This window comes from Littorina saxatilis, linkage group LG11 (genome assembly GCF_037325665.1).
Source record: "Littorina saxatilis isolate snail1 linkage group LG11, US_GU_Lsax_2.0, whole genome shotgun sequence".
Lineage (NCBI taxonomy): Eukaryota > Metazoa > Mollusca > Gastropoda > Littorinimorpha > Littorinidae > Littorina > Littorina saxatilis.
In genome coordinates this window covers 3,861,910-3,880,107 of record NC_090255.1, presented here as the reverse complement: position 1 = coordinate 3,880,107, position 18,198 = coordinate 3,861,910, and the positions used below count along the sequence as shown (strand labels likewise).

The following is an 18,198-nucleotide window of genomic DNA, read 5'->3' as shown; positions in this document are numbered from 1 at the left end:
CTCTTTCTATCACACACACACACACACACACACACCCCATTAACATACACTTTGAAATCATTTTGCATAAATGTGACATGTATTGACACAACTGACAAAGGTTGAATTATGCTGATTAACCTCAAAATAGCTCTACACAGGAAACAAGATAAGGAGCATTGCAAAATTAAATGGCCTACACTTAAAATGTGAGCACACATTTAAACTACCAATAACATGCAACTGAAAGCAACACTGAACATACCACTACCAGTATTGCAGGTATGAAGCCAAAGTGAAGAGAAGAACACTTTCACTAAATGTTCAAAATTGAAATAACATACTGTGGGCATGTGAGTCATTAACTATTTATTATGATAAATAGACCTGTGCGCTTTTTTGCAGAAATAAGTGTGTTCAATTTTGTTGTCATCAAAACGGAACTAGTTGATAATAGAAACTAACTTTCAGTTCCACTGCCAATTGAAACACTGTATTACTTGACTGTACTGATGCAGAACTACGCTGGACCACACACTCTTATTTGTTCCCTAAATCAAGCAGTCAATCCGTGTCACTGGAAACATTGAACAAAGAGAATGAACAATATACCTGGCTGAATAAGTTGATAATCAAACTGCTCATAATTCTTTGTTATTCACAGCAGTGGATGTAAAACAACCACAAAATAAGGTCCTGTATGCATCATAATTTATACTTGTAGCACTTGATTTTGTATTGGGGTCGGTGATCCTAAACAAAATGTATGCCTACATCTGTGCATGATTTTACTTTGAGAATAAAATGAAACAAGAATGGAACAATTGATGACTTCTCTGTGAACTGTGATTTAAAACATTACATGCTCTCTTTTCTCTCCCTCTCTACAACTTTACTACATACTGCCACTTTCTGTGTGTACAGTCATACATGATGTTTGTTTTCCCACACACATGAGCAAGCGAGTATGGCTTTGTCACTGTATCTTGCTGCGTTTCACGGCTGGTGTTTGCAGCTGCTCCTGGTTCACATCCACTGCTTGTAGAGGCTCAGCTTCTCTGTCCAGCCAGTTCCCAACTAGCTCTGGAAGAACTGCGAGTCTGAACACTTTCAAAGCTTTCTCCACACACATTGCCCAAAAATCACAGTCAGGCAATACTCGGACAATAACTTTATCCACAGTCGTCCACACCATGAAATCGCAGTAGGAGGAACTGGTCATAACAATCTGGCACTGTACTTGACTAAAGTATGGGTGGTCTTTGCGCAGACAAAGCATCCCGGCCCTCACTGTTAGATTCCAAACAGAAATGGCGGTCTGCCACAGCACACTCAACAGCTGACTCCTTGAAGGGGAAGGGACGTGTGTGCGGGTTTCTCCAACTCCGGCCATGCAGGTACACTGTGCTGACAGTATGTTGCCATCAGAAGTGGCGATGATCCAAGGAGAAAGTGCTGGCTCATTAAGGCGTTGTGAATGAAGAACCTGAAACATAAATTGAAGGTCGCACAAATCAGCATTCACCTAGGTCAATCGAATGAATATAACTCTAAGACGCACATAATGTGCTTTACAATAACCTTAACAATGAAAAGTAAACAACAGATTTTTAACTGAATATGAACATGAAGCTCATTATAAATATAATATTTTGCAAGCTATTTCAAAATATAAATATATTCAAGACTATCTACAGCTTTTGTCGTAGTCCAGAATACAAACTGAAGCGAAGAATATATCAAAGACAAAGCCTCAACACAATATCCTGAACTGCAACTTGTGAAATCTGCAAAACAAGACAGAACACTCACGTTCATTCTTTATAAACTGAAAGCACATTCTTACCTTTGCAGAAATGACAGAGTTCTGACAGCCATCAGGGCTGTAGCACTTGACATCCCTCACCCAGCCAGAGACAAAAAGTCGGTAGGAATCCAAACTTTTGTAAGCTTTCAGCTGCTCACATATGTGTATGCACTCTTGCCAAGCACAAAATAATTTACGATGTTGATGTAACTCAGCTCTGGCAGATCGTCCGGATTTGCTGACCAGCACCTGGTTGAAATGTCATACGGATCATTCCCGTCAATCTCCAAAATCTTCTGGTGGTATCGCCGCCTCTCCTCTGGTAACAATCGCTCAGAATATTTTCGCTTCTCGCCCGGTCGCTGTTTCTCCATCTTGCTTTCGGCAATGTTTTGCCTGGGGCAAGGGAAGTCACTCCAGATTCTTCCCGGAACGCGTCAGAGCTACATGGCAAATCCACGGTGTGAAGATTTGATTAAACAGTTGTCGGAGGCATTGTTTCCCGTTTTTCAACGGTTCACAGCTGTTTTTACTTTTCTCTTTGAAATGAAACGATGAAAGGAAGAGAAATGGAAAGACAGGCGTGTTGTTGGGACAAAAACAGAACAGAGAACATAAGGGGAAAAACTGTGTTTCAACAACTTCAAGCAAGAAAATGCAAACACTAAACACTCCCGGCAGGGACCTTAATTGACCTTGACCTTTGACTGTGTTTGAGATCAGTTATTTTCGTACTCGGCTTGTAAAATAAATAACATAATATCCAAACAACAGCTATTTTAAGATAAGAGCGTGTGGAGAGACCTTGTATTCAATTATAGTAATCACTGAAAGACATAAAACTTAGTTCAGAAGCGAATCCTAGAAACCCCTAAATAATGGAAAATGTGTTGGCTAAACAATTCATTGTTTACGTGAATAATTCATTGTGGCCACACTCATCCGACCTGCACCCTCCTCACTCTCTGTCATTGCTGTTTGACACTGAGCAGTGGACACACTCATCCGACTAGCACCCTCCTCACTCCCTGTCATTGCTGTGTGACACTGAGCAGTGGACACACTCATCCGACCTGCACCCTCCTCACTCTCTGTCATTGCTGTTTGACACTGAGCAGTGGACACACTTATCCGACTTGCACCCTCCTCACTCCCTGTCATTGCTGTTTGACACTGAGCAATGGACACACTCATCCGACCTGCACCCTCCTCACTCTCTGTCATTGCTGTTTGACACTGAGCAGTGGACACACTCATCCGACTTGCACCCTCCTCACTCTCTGTCATTGCTGTTTAACAATGAGCAGTGGACACACTCATCCGACATGTACCCTCCTCACTCTCTGTCATTGCTGTTTAACACTGAGCAGTGGACACACTCATCCGACCTGCACCCTCCTCACTCTCTGTCATTGCTGTTTGACACTGAGCAGTGGACACACTCATCCGACTTGCACCCTCCTCACTCTCTGTCATTGCTGTTTAACAATGAGCAGTGGACACACTCATCCGACATGTACCCTCCTCACTCTCTGTCATTGCTGTTTGACACTGAGCAGTGGACACACTCATCCGTCCTGCACCCTCCTCACTCCCTGTCATTGCTGTTTAACACTGAGCAGTGGACACACTCATCCGACTTGCACCCTCCTCACTCTCTGTCATTGCTGTTTAACACTGAGCAGTGGACACACTCATCCGTCCTGCACCCTCCTCACTCTCTGTCATTGCTGTTTAACACTGAGCGGTGGACACACTCATCCGACTTGCACCCTCCTTACTCTCTGTCATTGCTGTTTGACACTGAGCAGTGGACACACTCATCCGACCTGCACCCTCCTCACTCCCTGTCATTGCTGTTTAACACTGAGCGGTGGACACACTCATCCGACCTGCACCCTCCTCTCTCTCTCTGTCATTGCTGTTTAACACCGAGCAGTGGACACACTCATCCGACCTGCACCCTCCTCACTCTCTGTCATTGCTGTTTAACACTGCGCAGTGGACACACTCATCCGACCTGCACCCTCCTCACTCTCTGTCATTGCTGTTTGACACTGAGCAGTGGACACACTCATCCGTCCTGCACCCTCCTCACTCTCTGTCATTGCTGTTTAACACCGAGCAGTGGACACACTCATCCGACCTGCACCCTCCTCACTCTCTGTCATTGCTGTTTAACACTGCGCAGTGGACACACTCATCCGACTTGCACCCTCCTCACTCTCTGTCATTGCTGTTTAACACTGAGCAGTGGACACACTCATCCGACCTGCACCCTCCTCACTCTCTGTCATTGCTGTTTAACACTGAGCAGTGGACACACTCAGATCATCCGACTTGCACCCTCCTCACTCCCTGTCATTGCTGTTTAACACTGAGCAGTGGACACACTCATCCAACCTGCACCCTCCTCACTCCCTGTCATTGCTGTTTAACACTGAGCAGTGGACACACTCATCCGACTTGCACCCTCCTCACTCCCTGTCATTGCTGTTTGACACTGAGCAGTGGACACACTCATCCGACCTGCACCCTCCTCACTCCCTGTCATTGCTGTTTGACACTGATCAGTGGACACACTTATCCGACCTGCACCCTCCTCACTCCCTGTCATTGCTGTTTGACACTGATCAGTGGACACCCTCCTCACTCTCTGTCATTGCTGTTTGACACTGATCAGTGGACACACTCATCCGACCTGCACCCTCCTCACTCCCTGTCATTGCTGTTTGACACTGAGCAGTGGACACACTTATCCGACTTGCACCCTCCTCACTCTCTGTCATTGCTGTTTAACACTGAGCAGTGGACACACTCATCCGACCTGCACCCTCCTCACTCTCTGTCATTGCTGTTTTACACTGAGCAGTGGACACACTCATCCGACCTGCACCCTCCTCACTCTCTGTCATTGCTGTTTGACACTGAGCAGTGGACACACTCATCCGACTTGCACCCTCCTCACTCTCTGTCATTGCTGTTTGACACTGAGCAGTGGACACACTCATCCGACCTGCACCCTCCTCACTCTCTGTCATTGCTGTTTGACACTGAGCAGTGGACACACTCATCCGTCCTGTACCCTCCTCACTCTCTGTCATTGCTGTTTAACACTGAGCAGTGGACACACTCATCCGTCCTGTACCCTCCTCACTCTCTGTCATTGCTGTTTAACACTGAGCAGTGGACACACTCATCCGTCCTGTACCCTCCTCACTCTCTGTCATTGCTGTTTAACACTGAGCAGTGGACACACTCATCCGTCCTGTACCCACCTCACTCTCTGTCGTTGCTGTTTGACACTGAGCAGTGGACACACTCATCCGTCCTGTACTCTCCTCACTCTCTGTCGTTGCTGTTTAACACTGAGCAGTGGACACACTCATCCGACTTGCACCCTCCTCACTCTCTGTCATTGCTGTTTGACACTGAGCAGTGGACACACTCATCCGTCCTGTACCCTCCTCACTCTCTGTCATTGCTGTTGGACACTGAGCAGTGGACACACTCATCCGTCCTGTACCCTCCTCACTCTCTCATTGCTGTTGGACACTGAGCAGTGGACACACTCATCCGTCCTGTACCCTCCTCACTCTCTGTCATTGCTGTTGGACACTGAGCAGTGGACACACTCATCCGTCCTGTACCCTCCTCACTCTCTGTCATTGCTGTATGACACTGAGCAGTGGACACACTCATCCGTCCTGTACCCTCCTCACTCTCTGTCATTGCTGTTTAACACTGAGCAGTGGACACACTCATCCGTCCTGTACCCTCCTCACTCTCTGTCACTCCCTCCTCACTCTCTGTCATTATTATCCTTTGGTAATAAAGTTCAGTTTCAGTTTCAGTTTCAGTTTCATTGCTGTTTAACACTGAGCAGTGGACACACTCATCCGACCTGCACCCTCCTCACTCTCTGTCATTGCTGTTTGACACTGAGCAGTGGACACACTCATCCGTCCTGCACCCTCCTCACTCCCTGTCATTGCTGTTTGACACTGAGCAGTGGACACACTCATCCGTCCTGTACCCTCCTCACTCCCTGTCATTGCTGTTTGACACTGAGCAGTGGACACACTCATCCGACATGCACCCTCCTCACTCCCTGTCATTGCTGTTTGACACTGAGCAGTGGACACACTCATCCGACTTGCACCCTCCTCACTCTCTGTCATTGCTGTTTAACACTGAGCAGTGGACACACTCATCCGACTTGCACCCTCCTCACTCTCTGTCGTTCCTGTTTAACACTGAGCAGTGGACACACTCATCCGACCTGCACCCTCCTCACTCCCTGTCATTGCTGTTTTACACTGAGCAGTGGACACACTCATCCGTCCTGTACTCTCCTCACTCTCTGTCGTTGCTGTTTAACACTGAGCAGTGGACACACTCATCCGACTTGTACCCTCCTCACTCTCTGTCATTGCTGTTTGACACTGAGCAGTGGACACACTCATCCGTCCTGTACCCTCCTCACTCTCTGTCATTGCTGTTGGACACTGAGCAGTGGACACACTCATCCGGCCTGTACCCTCCTCACTCTCTGTCATTGCTGTTTGACACTGAGCAGTGGACACACTCATCCGTCCTGTACCCTCCTCACTCTCTGTCCTGTACCCTCCTTACTCTCTGTCACTCCCTCCTCACTCTCTGTCATTATTATCCTTTGGTAATAAAGTTCAGTTTCAGTTTCAGTTTCAGTTTCAGTTTCATTGCTGTTTAACACTGAGCAGTGGACACACTCATCCGACCTGCACCCTCCTCACTCTCTGTCATTGCTGATTAACACTGAGCAGTGGACACACTCATCCGACCTGCACCCTCCTCACTCCCTGTCATTGCTGTTTGACACTGAGCAGTGGACACACTCATCCGACCTGCACCCTCCTCACTCTCTGTCATTGCTGTTTAACACTGAGCAGTGGACACACTCATCCGACCTGCACCCTCCTCACTCTCTGTCATTGCTGTTTGACACTGAGCAGTGGACACACTCATCCGACCTGCACCCTCCTCACTCTCTGTTATTGCTGTCTCAACTTATGTACTGTCAGAGGAGGGTTCTTTTATGCAAGATCATCCAGAAAAATCAACAATTAAAAATCCGGAGGGCTAAAACCGCGTTAGTGTGGCTATCACTCAGGGCCATATCTCGTATTTTTACGTCAATTTCCGAATTTAGATTTTTTTCCTGAATGAGCATAAAAGTCAGAAGAATATTTACCGTACAAACTTGAAACTGCGTGAACTTATCATCCCAAATATCAAGCCAAGGACATTAAATATATCCGCTACGTGTACCAAGGACATTAAATATATCCGCTACGTGTACCAAGGACATTAAATATATCCGCTACGTGTACCAAGGACATTAATATATCCGCTACGTGTACCAAGGACATTAAATATATCCGCTACGTGTACCAAGGACATTAAATATATCCGCTACGTGTAATTGTAGTGCTTCAACGGCACATTTTGGATAGTGAACAAATGCCAACACTTTTCAGCAGTGCTTGAACTAACGAGATTGTTTCTGAACAACTTGAAATAAGCTGAACGCGAAACTGTAAACGTACAACAGGGGCTTAGACAACCAGAGTTTTTTCCCCTCGAATTCGTTTTAATTTTTCTCAAAAATATTCTGTAGTTGTATGTGTAATTGTTTTGTAAAAGATAATTTGAATGTGTTGTCTTTGTTGAGCGAGTGTACAATTTAAGAAAGGCGACGAATCGTGTTTGCAGATGAATTAATATTATTGTTTGCAACCGTCCTGGGGAAACGACATTCAGTTCAAAAACTATTATCCTATGACTTGCTTCTTTGTATCTGTTATGACCATACAAAACAGACACCTCCACACATAACGATACAGTGACTGAAACAGCCAAGCTTCGCAAGGAGAATTAGGTTCTTCATTATTTATTTACAACAATTTCAGTTATGGCATGTATCTTGTAGTACGGGCACTGGTTGGGAAGTAAGGCATGGTTAGGTGAAGATGACACCAATCAGACAAAATATCAATATTTTCCCGACCCCTCCAGTCTGCCAGCTAAGCGTGACCAGTAACCTTTATTAGGGTGGCTTTACGGACTGTGAACAGAATCCACTGCTCACACCGCGGTACCCACAGTATCTTACTGCCCTCGCGGCTGTCCCACCACCCAGGCCTCCATTCGTCACTCACTGCTTTACATCTACTGACAAACTGGAGGCACTGGATCACTGAACCAGGCCACTTTTGTGGTTTGTATTGGGCTCAACCATGGTCCAGGGGGCAGTAGACAAGCTTAATAAGCTCCAAAATTTACAAAATATAACTACAAATAAAAATGTTCCCCATTGGGAACCCCATCTTCACCATAACCATGCCTAACTTCAGCCACAAATCAGCTGGCCTACCAGCAGGTTCCCCAAACCGGTGACCCCAAAATTATATTCGTAAGGCTCTCTTCCAAACTCCACACCAACAGACAGGTGCCCCAGCTGCTGAGGTGTACACCATCAGCAGCCAGACACGCGTCGTCAGCAACAATGTGGGGGTGTTTAATAAACCACCCCCGTTCCCCTGCCACCAGGTGCCTTGCCCTGCGCGTGCCGCGCTTTCTGCCCCTGCTGGGTCTACTGAATTGCCCCAGGCGCGCCGCGGCAGCATGTCTGACCAGACGACCCGAGTGGTGGGGTACCTAGCCCCGATATATGCGAGCCACAACTGGAGCTCCTGGGCCCATTCAATCGTGTTGAGCCTATCTATGTCGTTGGGTCCTACCTGCAGGACCAGGTAGGCTGGGGGTGGTCCTTCAATTGCACACTCCAGCAGCGTGCGCAGGCCGGAGAAGTATGGAAAGCCGTTTGGCTCATAACCTATACGCGCGTAATAAATAATTCATACGCGCGTAATAAATAATTCATACGCGCGTAAGAAATGATTCATACGCGCGTACAAAATAATTAATACGCGCGTAATGATTGATTCATACACGTGTAATAAATAATTCATACACGTGTATTTAATCATTTCTTACACGAGTATGAAATATTTATTACACGTGTATTTAATCATTATGCTATTCCATAGATTAAGAAAAAAGATAAATTACACGTGCAATAAGAAATAAATACACGTGTATTAATCATTTATTACGCGTGTATTTATGTTTTATTACACGTGTAATGGTTATGAGTCAAACGGCTTTCCATAGAGAATTGTAGACCCGACTGGCCGGCGAAGCGCACCGGCAGGGGAAGTCGCAGCGTGCGTCCCCACTGCACCAGGTCCCGCTCCAGTCTACGCACAATGCTGGACCCCAGGATTAAGACCTCTGTAATATATAAACCCACCATTAGTGTCAAGAAAATGATTAAAATGATTAAGCTAAGGCTAGACAACATTTACAAGCTTTAAATCTCCTACCGGTTGAGGCGCACACCATCAACCGCTGCATTCTGTACACTTGCATCCAAAGAAAAGGAAAATGTTAATCAAATTAAACATGATTTAACTCCACCCCAGCTGTTCAGGTGTACACCATCATCAGCGGGACCAACACACGTACCCCCACTCCCTTACGAACTAGGACATCGCACGTATGATTTAACAACTGCAGATCTCCAGCGGCCTAGCCTCATGATAGTGTTTAAAGGGGCTCCGTTGATAGCAGCAGTAGTTGCAGCCCCAATCCGAAAGGAATGGGACGTGAATTTATCCGCTGACCAACCCAGGGTATTTGAACCTTTTTCAGGACAGCCTGAAACTGGTAACTGGACAGGGGCTTACCATTACAATGTATGAACAGTGCGCCTGTGACTGCGGGACGGACTAACAAGTAAGCCCGCAGATTTGCCACTGGGCAAACCTCAGTACTTACTTGATTTTTGGTTGCTAAAGGGCAGATGAACTATACTTTTCCATCCATTGCTTGTTTGTGGACAATACATTGTCTTAGGCCAAAAAAAAATTGTCTGTTTAGGGTAACCCGACCGACCCTATCGATTTGGCGCCGACCCAAAAACTTTTTTTTGATTTCAAAAAAAAAAAAAAAAAAAAAAGAGGTAAAAATGCTAAAAAGAGACATTTGGCGTTTCTTTCTCTCCCTTTCTCTCTGTTTTATTTATACGTTAGTTTTGAAACATGTATTCATCAAATATAAGAAGTGAATGTTCAGCCAACATAGCATTTACAAAAAAAAAAAAAATTTACCTACCTACCGACCCTACTTTTTTTGGTCATGTTACCCTAAACAGACAATTTTTTTTTTGGCCTTATGTCTGACGAACGACCAAAGACAAACACCTCCCTTTTCATGGTTGTATCGGGACTGCAACGCTGGCTGTCCTGTTCCTGGGTAGATTGGATGAAAACTCCATCAAATGGACTGGTTGCCGTTTTGCGATACGGCCTGAAACTGATATCTGGTCAGACATGAGCCCTCAACATGAATGACGAGTAAATTGTGAATGCTGCTGGGAGATAAACTTCCCCCCACACATACACAAACAGAAAATGTGCTGAGATTAATCTATTTTTGGGTCCCCCTCATAAAGGGGAAGGGGGGGGGGGGGGGGGGACACGGCCTGAAGTGCATCTGTGTCGAGGTGTCCTTGGACTTCGAACTGCTTGCATCTGTGAAGATATTAAATATTAAACTGACATATACCGCTGTTCTCCCGGCATCTTTGGCGGACATTGCAGCGTTGCTAAATCGGGTGGGATGCCTGCCTTCGGGATGGAATAATACAAATTAAATACAAGCATAAACTCCTTCCCCCAACTGGAGTTGATATTAGAACCTTGTTTGTCGGGTAAATAATGAGTGCCACCCTGGCAGCCACGGGAATCAGGAACTGGCAACCAGCTTAGCCGCTTCTTGCGATGTTCCAAACATAATAACAAATATCGCGGATATTTTGCGAGGGCTGCAAAATAAACAGCCATGTAATCAAACTGGGTCACTTAATAAACATGTTGAGGCAGACTGGGCCTTTAAAGCTACCCGCAAACCGGTTTTCCTTCTGTCACTTGATTACCTCTGTTTGTGACGTCGAGTGCCTGCCGTGTACGTCACAGAACGTACTGTCAACGTTTTTATATCGAGGGCTAGATCTGGCGCGAAATGAAATTGTCAAAATTGCGCCCCAAGTTGCACCCTAAATCACCTCTCACCGCCTGTTAATATATTCACTGAAAATACCTTCACTGTGCAAAGTTCCGGCGTTGCGGAAAAACGAGGTTTAATCACCTTATCCCTTTGTAACTAGTCTAATGATCTGCTCCGAGTTACGAATCGCCTCGCGCTGCAGTATGTAGATCTACAATTTGGCCAACTTCTTCACCTCTTTTGATCATTTCATATAAGTTATAAGACATACGCGGTGGCTAAGAATGCCGTAACGGACCTTTCTGATGATATGATAGATTTACATTTAATCCTGGCTTCCTTTCATCTTTTGATCAGTTCAATCTGTTTGTCTAAGAATGTTGAATCGGGTCTTGTTAGCACATACATGTCTATTGACTGTGAATACACCACTAAACAGTTCCGCGGCCATTGCGACAGTGCGCATGCGTAGCATTTTTTCGAGTAAACAACGCGTCGTTCTAGCTTCTCAGCAACTTGAAACATGTGCGATTTGAGCGATATTTCCATCCAGAAGGTGCGACTGTGGAGCACTGAAGCATCGAAAACCTTGTGTGTACGGAAAAAGAGTGTGGAAGGTGCACACGAGGAACTTGTAGCAAGGTAAGTTTTATTTCTTTCGTTATTTACTCTTTGCAATGATGCGATGTGTTGTTCATTCCCAAACCCGGTTTTCTGCCCTGTAAGTTGTAGCCTAACACTAACCCATAGACCTATATTAGGTCCCTGACTAACCGTAGTAACTTAGTAAGTGCTCTCTATTCAGATTCGCTTAACTTTTCAGTTGATTAAAGTCAAAAACTTGAATAAATGCCGTTGATCTGTCCACGGAATCTAACTTACTATGAAGCATAACTATTTTCCGATTCGTGATGCATACATGTTGCGATAGTGTATGCTAAAGTTTTCCATTTTCAATCTGACGTGTGGGTTAGATTTTTTAGAAACAACAAACATGCATACTAAGTTGCCACTGCCAGTTTGTATAGCTGCTAAGCTTACCCCAAGCTGAGTCAGTGAGTATTTTGTAAGTTTACATACAAAATGGTGATGAGGGGGAAAAAAGAATGCCTTCCACAGGTGCGAAAAACTGTGATTTGATCTCAAGGTTTTTTTGTTTTAGAGCTTTTCCTGCTTTGGAACTTGGGAGATGGGATTCCTGTTGACCGTGAAGCAGAAAATGCAGAGAGGGTGCTTCTTCGGGAGTACAAGCAGAAGTTGTATGTGAAAGGTGTGCTCAAGTTTATCCTGATCCATTCTGCATCACAACTGGATTGAAAGGCAGCAAGATTTGGCGATTCCTGTGGCCAAGCGTCTTCATCACCGGCTGCCTGTGAGTGTGAGCTCGACCTCATGCATCGCCTCGTCAACGAGTTTTAAGGAGGAAAGGCTTACAGGTAGGAAACCTCTCTACTTTTTTTTAAAATAAATCATATTTGCACTTTAAGTTCAAGTTGAATTGCAAGATGGTTTGTGTGGCCTAACAACATTTTGGTTTCAGTGAACAGGGAATGTGTCAAAATCTGAAAAAAACAGCATACTAGTATTAATACACACTAAAATTATGCCTGTCGCTGTCAGCAATATGAAAGTGCAGTGATACTGATAGTGATACAGTTAATCAGCAATGACTGAACAGACTTTCTAAATTCAGGGATGGTCAAATCATCTGATCTGACTAATGACCATGCAGGGGCGAGTACAAAAAATCCGCTGTGCTAGTTAAAACCGCTTGGCAACTCACCTGGTTGGCTAGTGAAAATTCTCGTCAAATGCAACACTTCTGGTTGTAATACTCTAGTTTCAAAACGTTATAAACAATGCAGTTATAGCAACTGTGGTTTGTACCCGGCAAGCAATTCTTTTTGGTGGACTGGACTTTCTTGAAATGACCCGCCTGTCTGGCAAGTGAAGATTTTGAGATCTGGCCATCCCTGCAAATGCTCTTTATGCAAGTTGCACTCAAATTTGTGAGCAATTTGTTATGTACAACTTGGTAAATTATCCTAAATGATGCTTTAGTCAAAGTTGTTGTCTCCTGTCTCTTTCTCATATTGATTATTTTATTTTTTTCCCTTTTGGCAGGGTTTTGACCATGTGCAACAGGCTGCAAGTCATTTTGGAGGAGGAAGCCCCTGATTGCATCTTTGTCAAAATCAGAAAGAGACTTCTAGGTGTCTCCAAGAGTCAGCCATCACAACCACCTGTTACCCAGAGCCAGCCATCACAACCTCTTGTTCCCAAAGTAATCCAATCCTGTTTCCGGTTTTGATACAGGCAGCAACAGGAGGAACTAGTAGAAGTAGGGAAAGCGGTATTAACAAAACAGCTTTTTCCTCTTAACTATGAAACCACACAGATAAACAAGGAGAGCAACCCTTCCACAAAGTAAACAATCCTGACGACTCTAATTTCAACAATTTGTCAACTCATGTAAAAGCTTTGCCAGATCCAGGCATTAAGCTCTACTCTTTACACATGTATGTAATGGGCAGAGCAACATTGTTGAACAGCTGCTTCGTTTCTGTAAGTTTTCAGCCTGAAAGGTAGTAGGGTGGGTCGCATCTAAAATGTTTGTCTTGTCAAAACCTATGTAAGTTTTCCTACATTTTAAGACTCCCTCTTTTTCTGTACTGGATTTTTTTTTTTATCAGATTATTGTTTGGAGTTCTGAAAAGGAAGGTTCCTGTGTACACCATTATAGATATGTCTTTTACTGTACTACATGTGTGTTTTTGGTATATATATATATATAAATATATAAAACTAGATATATTTCTTCCCAATATGTTCATTGCCAAGTGGATGAAGTCATCAGATTTGATCTGCTGCTAGTGATAACGTTTATCAACATAAGTAAAGTTTTTTGAGCTGACTGTATTGTGTGCATTTTGTTTGCAAGTGCTGATATGTTTGACTTTGTGCTGTAATGCTTTGTCTTGTCTCTCATTCTCCATTTCAAAGTACGAGAACTCAGATTTTGTTCTGACACACTCATTGCATCATACGAACATCAATAAAGACACACACAAAAAGTGAGCCAAACAAACATTTTTTCTCAGAACATGTTATGGTATGCACAGGGGACATGAAATGGAGAGAAGACTGTGCGCAGGAAGAAGAGAGAAACATTCAAACAAATGAAAACAAACCAGTAAATTGTTAAAGGTTGCTCTTGGCTACTCTGGTGACATGTACTTTATTCTAGCGAAACCGATAGGCTAGATCCTCAAAGTCTAATCATCGTCTCTGTTGCATAAACAACATCTCATCTATACTATAACGTTTAGGGTCAATACTCATTGGTTGATCGCTAAAAATTCTTGTATTTTTAGAATTGTTGACTTTTTCCTGCCATCTTCTTGTTACAAAGGGTGACACTAAAAACATGAATTAATTGGAAGAGACTAGTCGTGGCTATACCAGTGCAATATGATATGTTCTGCGAGAAATCAGATTTCTGAATAACCATGTATTTTTTCTGTCTGCGTTCTTTTTCATAGCCATGTTTGCAATCTGTAGTTTGAACACACTCACTTGTCTCTTCAGTCTATTGTTCTCCTTAGTCAGCTTAATCATTGCAATAAGATTGCGCATAACGGGTGTGCATTAAGTTGGCATCTGCTTATACACAAAAAACTATCAAGAAATAAGCAAAAACAAGAGCACCCAGAAATGTTTCTGTCGCGAATGGGTCTTGTTCAGGGCCAGAGTCACACTTTTCTGGCAATCAACTAGCTGTGCACACCATTCCTCTCCCTTGATGATCCTTGGGCCTGGCACGCCTCAAACTGGAATTCCAGATCTCGCATTGCCCATTTTCTTCTGCCTAGCCGGTGCTCTGGTCGGGGTATGTCTATCAGCACTCTTGCTGTCTGAAACATTGCCAAACAGGGTTCATTCTGTCAGTATTTATGGTAGTATTACATCTTCATGCAGGGTTCTCCACATATGTTGTCCGTTTGGGTTCAATGCCCCCAACTTCAACTTATAAAGGTGGTCATTTGGACCCACCTGTAGTCATTTTCAGTGCAATACAGAACTCCCTCTGTGAATTCCCCGGTACACTTGTTTTTGCTCCTTTGGCTTCTATGGAGAGCTCTCCTAATGTTGATCAAATCGCACTCTGGAAACAAACCACCCACATAAAACTTAGCTTGGCTTCCCACATTCATTCTTGTTCAGATTTCAGAACACACGAACAGACGAAAAGTCAATTAAATCACTCAAGCTGTAAGGCACAGACACATCATAGTGATACTAGAAGCAGCATGTGTGAACAAATACATTCAACACCTTCCCATCTTCTTTACTGGGTACACACACAAAATATAACAAGAAAGTTATTTAAAAAAAAAACCTTACTCTGTGTTGAAATCCAGGGTATCCCAAGTTTTGTGTTGGGAAAGAGTTCTCTGCAGTTGGTGTGCCATCAAGAAAGTGTAGAGAACAAACCCTTGCATCTTTTGCAGGTGAAAAAAGCTTGTGCCTTCCGTCTGCTGTTGTGTCTACACGGCTGATGAGTCGAATCCACTTTAATCTCGTTGTGCTGGTTTCTTCTTGTGTGTTGGATGCGGATGCAAGCTGTTGAAAACAGACAGATGCATATCAGATTTAACAATTTATGGCTCTTCAAAGCAATTTTTTATTGCTTTTTAATCACAGCCATGATCTAACAACATGAAGTAAAACAAAAAAACAAGAAACTGAAACACACTGACACAGAAAGTGAGCCAAATTTTTTGACCTCATGCACGGCAGATTCAAACACTGCAGTGCAGTTTTTGTAACCGTTCAAAGCTGTATAAATGCAGGTCTAGCTAAACGATTTTGTAATCATGCTATGGAATTTGCAAAAAAAACCCACAATAAATCGCATGAATGTCAGGCAATAAAATAAGTTGATCAAGAACTGTTACAGTGTTGCGCTTACCTGAACGGTGGTTGGCCACAGACTCGTGTGGAACCTGGTCGGACTGAATTTTGCAAAGTTTAGCTTTCCATTTTGAAGACAGTAGCTTCCGTTGTCACAATCAATCATCGGGCAGTGACATGCCATCGTTAAAATCGATAATCGCTGAACTTACATCGACAAAACAACAAAATAAACACAAGTGTCTGACTCGTCAGTCGCAGAACATACGCACAGCTGTGTTGCAGACGATTTGTTTCCTCGAAAAAATGACGCAGCCAATGAGAGGCGTCTGTGCGGTCACGTGATTTTCCTTCTTTGTTCCATGTAAACGTCGGAACTGTTTAGTGGTGTATTGTGCATGATGCCCGATTCTTCAAATTCATTCCAATGATAAAATATTAGCATCGGAATGCAAACAGAACCATCATAATACCACACGATACCACCAAGGATACTTCTGATCACGGCTTGCTCAGGATATACAGCGATATACATCGATACAAATTTTTTCTCCGTTACGACAAGTCTTACCACACCAACCTGCTTTAATAAGTGTTCTAGATGGTCGAACGGGTAGCAAAGACCAGCCCGCGACTTTTGTAATGTTCCAAAAAGTACGTTGCCCCTCAGATCCTGGCAAACGCGTGACGTAACATTTTTGATGACGTTCCCCTACATTTAGATCTGTTGAATTACTAACATAATACTGATGAAAAACAACTTTCCACACACACCAGTTATGAAATTGATAACATTGCAACACGCAAGGGACTTTCTTGGCAACGTACCATACCATAAAGAAAATATCATTCGTGACAATTCTGTTTTTCAGTGAAGCTGGCGTACCTGCCATGCGTTGCTCAGAATCACAATAGCCCGCTCAGAGAAAAGTCGCTCTGGATTGGTCTATGCAACGGGCTCACAACGAGGCAAATCGCTTCACGATGGCGACGAAGAAAGCACGATTGCTGCGAGATATGAAAAAAGTTGTACTTCTTAAACTAGTAGACGATTCGGTCAGTGAAATCGTCAGAGAGAATGTAGTTATGATGGGAAATTTAGCTGGGGTAGTCCCTGAACCTTGAAAAGCGGTGGATCCCTCGGGTCACGTCGAAAACCACGCCGAGAAGATCGAAACACGCTACACGGCATCGCAGTGTAAACACCGCCGCCATCTTGAATAACGCGGCGGGCGGTGGGCGAGCATATACCAAAGCCGCTCGCCGAGTGCTTCGCGAGCGCTTTCCTGCACTGCCCTAAGAAACGGCTTTTTGTCATTCGCACTGCGAGCGACCCGTGGCGAACCGCTCTGGGCAACTCGTCTAGAAGTACGCTGACTGAGAAGCATGCTGTGTGTACTTTCAACTAAATTATTCATACACCTGAAACTATTGTTAAAATAATAGGCTGACAACACGCTATTAACATAAATACCACCGTACAATACCGTCAAGTGAGTCGATGTTGACCAAAAATATCAGACGAAGGCGATATAATTGTCGTCCGCGAAAAAAACGTCTTCTCGCGCTGCGTTCAAGACGGAAAAGCTAAACAAACTTACTGGGCCAAATAAAGGTGAGTAGCGAACCTGCATTGCCTATGCTTAGAAATAATTCACAAGATTTTCAAAACATGATGAATAGAACCAAGTTGACCAAATGTCAAGTCGGCAAGGCAGGATGCGAACATTTTAGATCAAACAATCGCCAACTAAACTTCAGGCTTCCCCAGGCCTCGTAAACAATTGATCAGTCTAATTACCACATATTCAACATTAGAACAATGCAAAACCCAAACCGTTCAGAAGAAAGGACTTGTTTCTTGAAAACGCTGAGGATACTTGGAAAGTGACTTGCCCACACACACACACGTGTAAATGTTGTGCCCAGTCCTTGTTTTTGTTTCTGTTATTATTTTGGTTAGCAGGTCTAGTTGAGCACGTATTAAGTATCATGTGCCCACTGCTGGTCATTGTGCATTTTAGTTGATGGACTGATGATGTCATTTGTGTGGAGTCGACGCGCGTGCGAGGATATGTATGTGTGGGAGGGGGGGGGGGGGCGCGGGAGATGGAAGCTTGCTGTATGTTATGTAATGTATATATTGTGTGTGATACGTGGAAATGTGATACTATTTATTTGCATGTATGATACAGGTACAAATGTGATAATTGTAGGCTTATACTAGTGATTACTGTGTGTGATACATGAAATGTGATATGAATGCTGTTTTTATATGTTATACTCTTACTTTCTCCCAAGCGCAAGACAAATTCTTCTATGAAAATTGAAGCCAATAAAATTTGAGTTGAGTTGAGTTGAGTTGAGTTGCTGCTAGCGATGATAGC

At 43.9% G+C, this 18,198-nt stretch overlaps 3 long non-coding RNA genes across 3 annotated transcripts in view; 2 read left to right on the top strand and 1 right to left on the bottom strand.

The window, feature by feature from the left end:
* The window catches only part of LOC138980646 (uncharacterized), a 59,481-nt gene that overhangs the window by 37,528 nt on the left and 3,755 nt on the right, over positions 1-18,198 (top strand). The window lies entirely within an intron of this gene.
* LOC138979430 (uncharacterized) lies at positions 11,322-13,811 on the top strand. Its single transcript, XR_011460023.1, has 3 exons — positions 11,322-11,539; positions 12,060-12,333; positions 13,022-13,811. It is a non-coding gene; the product is annotated as an uncharacterized lncRNA (long non-coding RNA).
* On the bottom strand, positions 13,967-16,203 carry LOC138979429 (uncharacterized). Its single transcript, XR_011460022.1, has 3 exons — positions 15,870-16,203; positions 15,302-15,520; positions 13,967-14,811 (listed from the first exon to the last, which is right to left on the bottom strand). It is a non-coding gene; the product is annotated as an uncharacterized lncRNA (long non-coding RNA).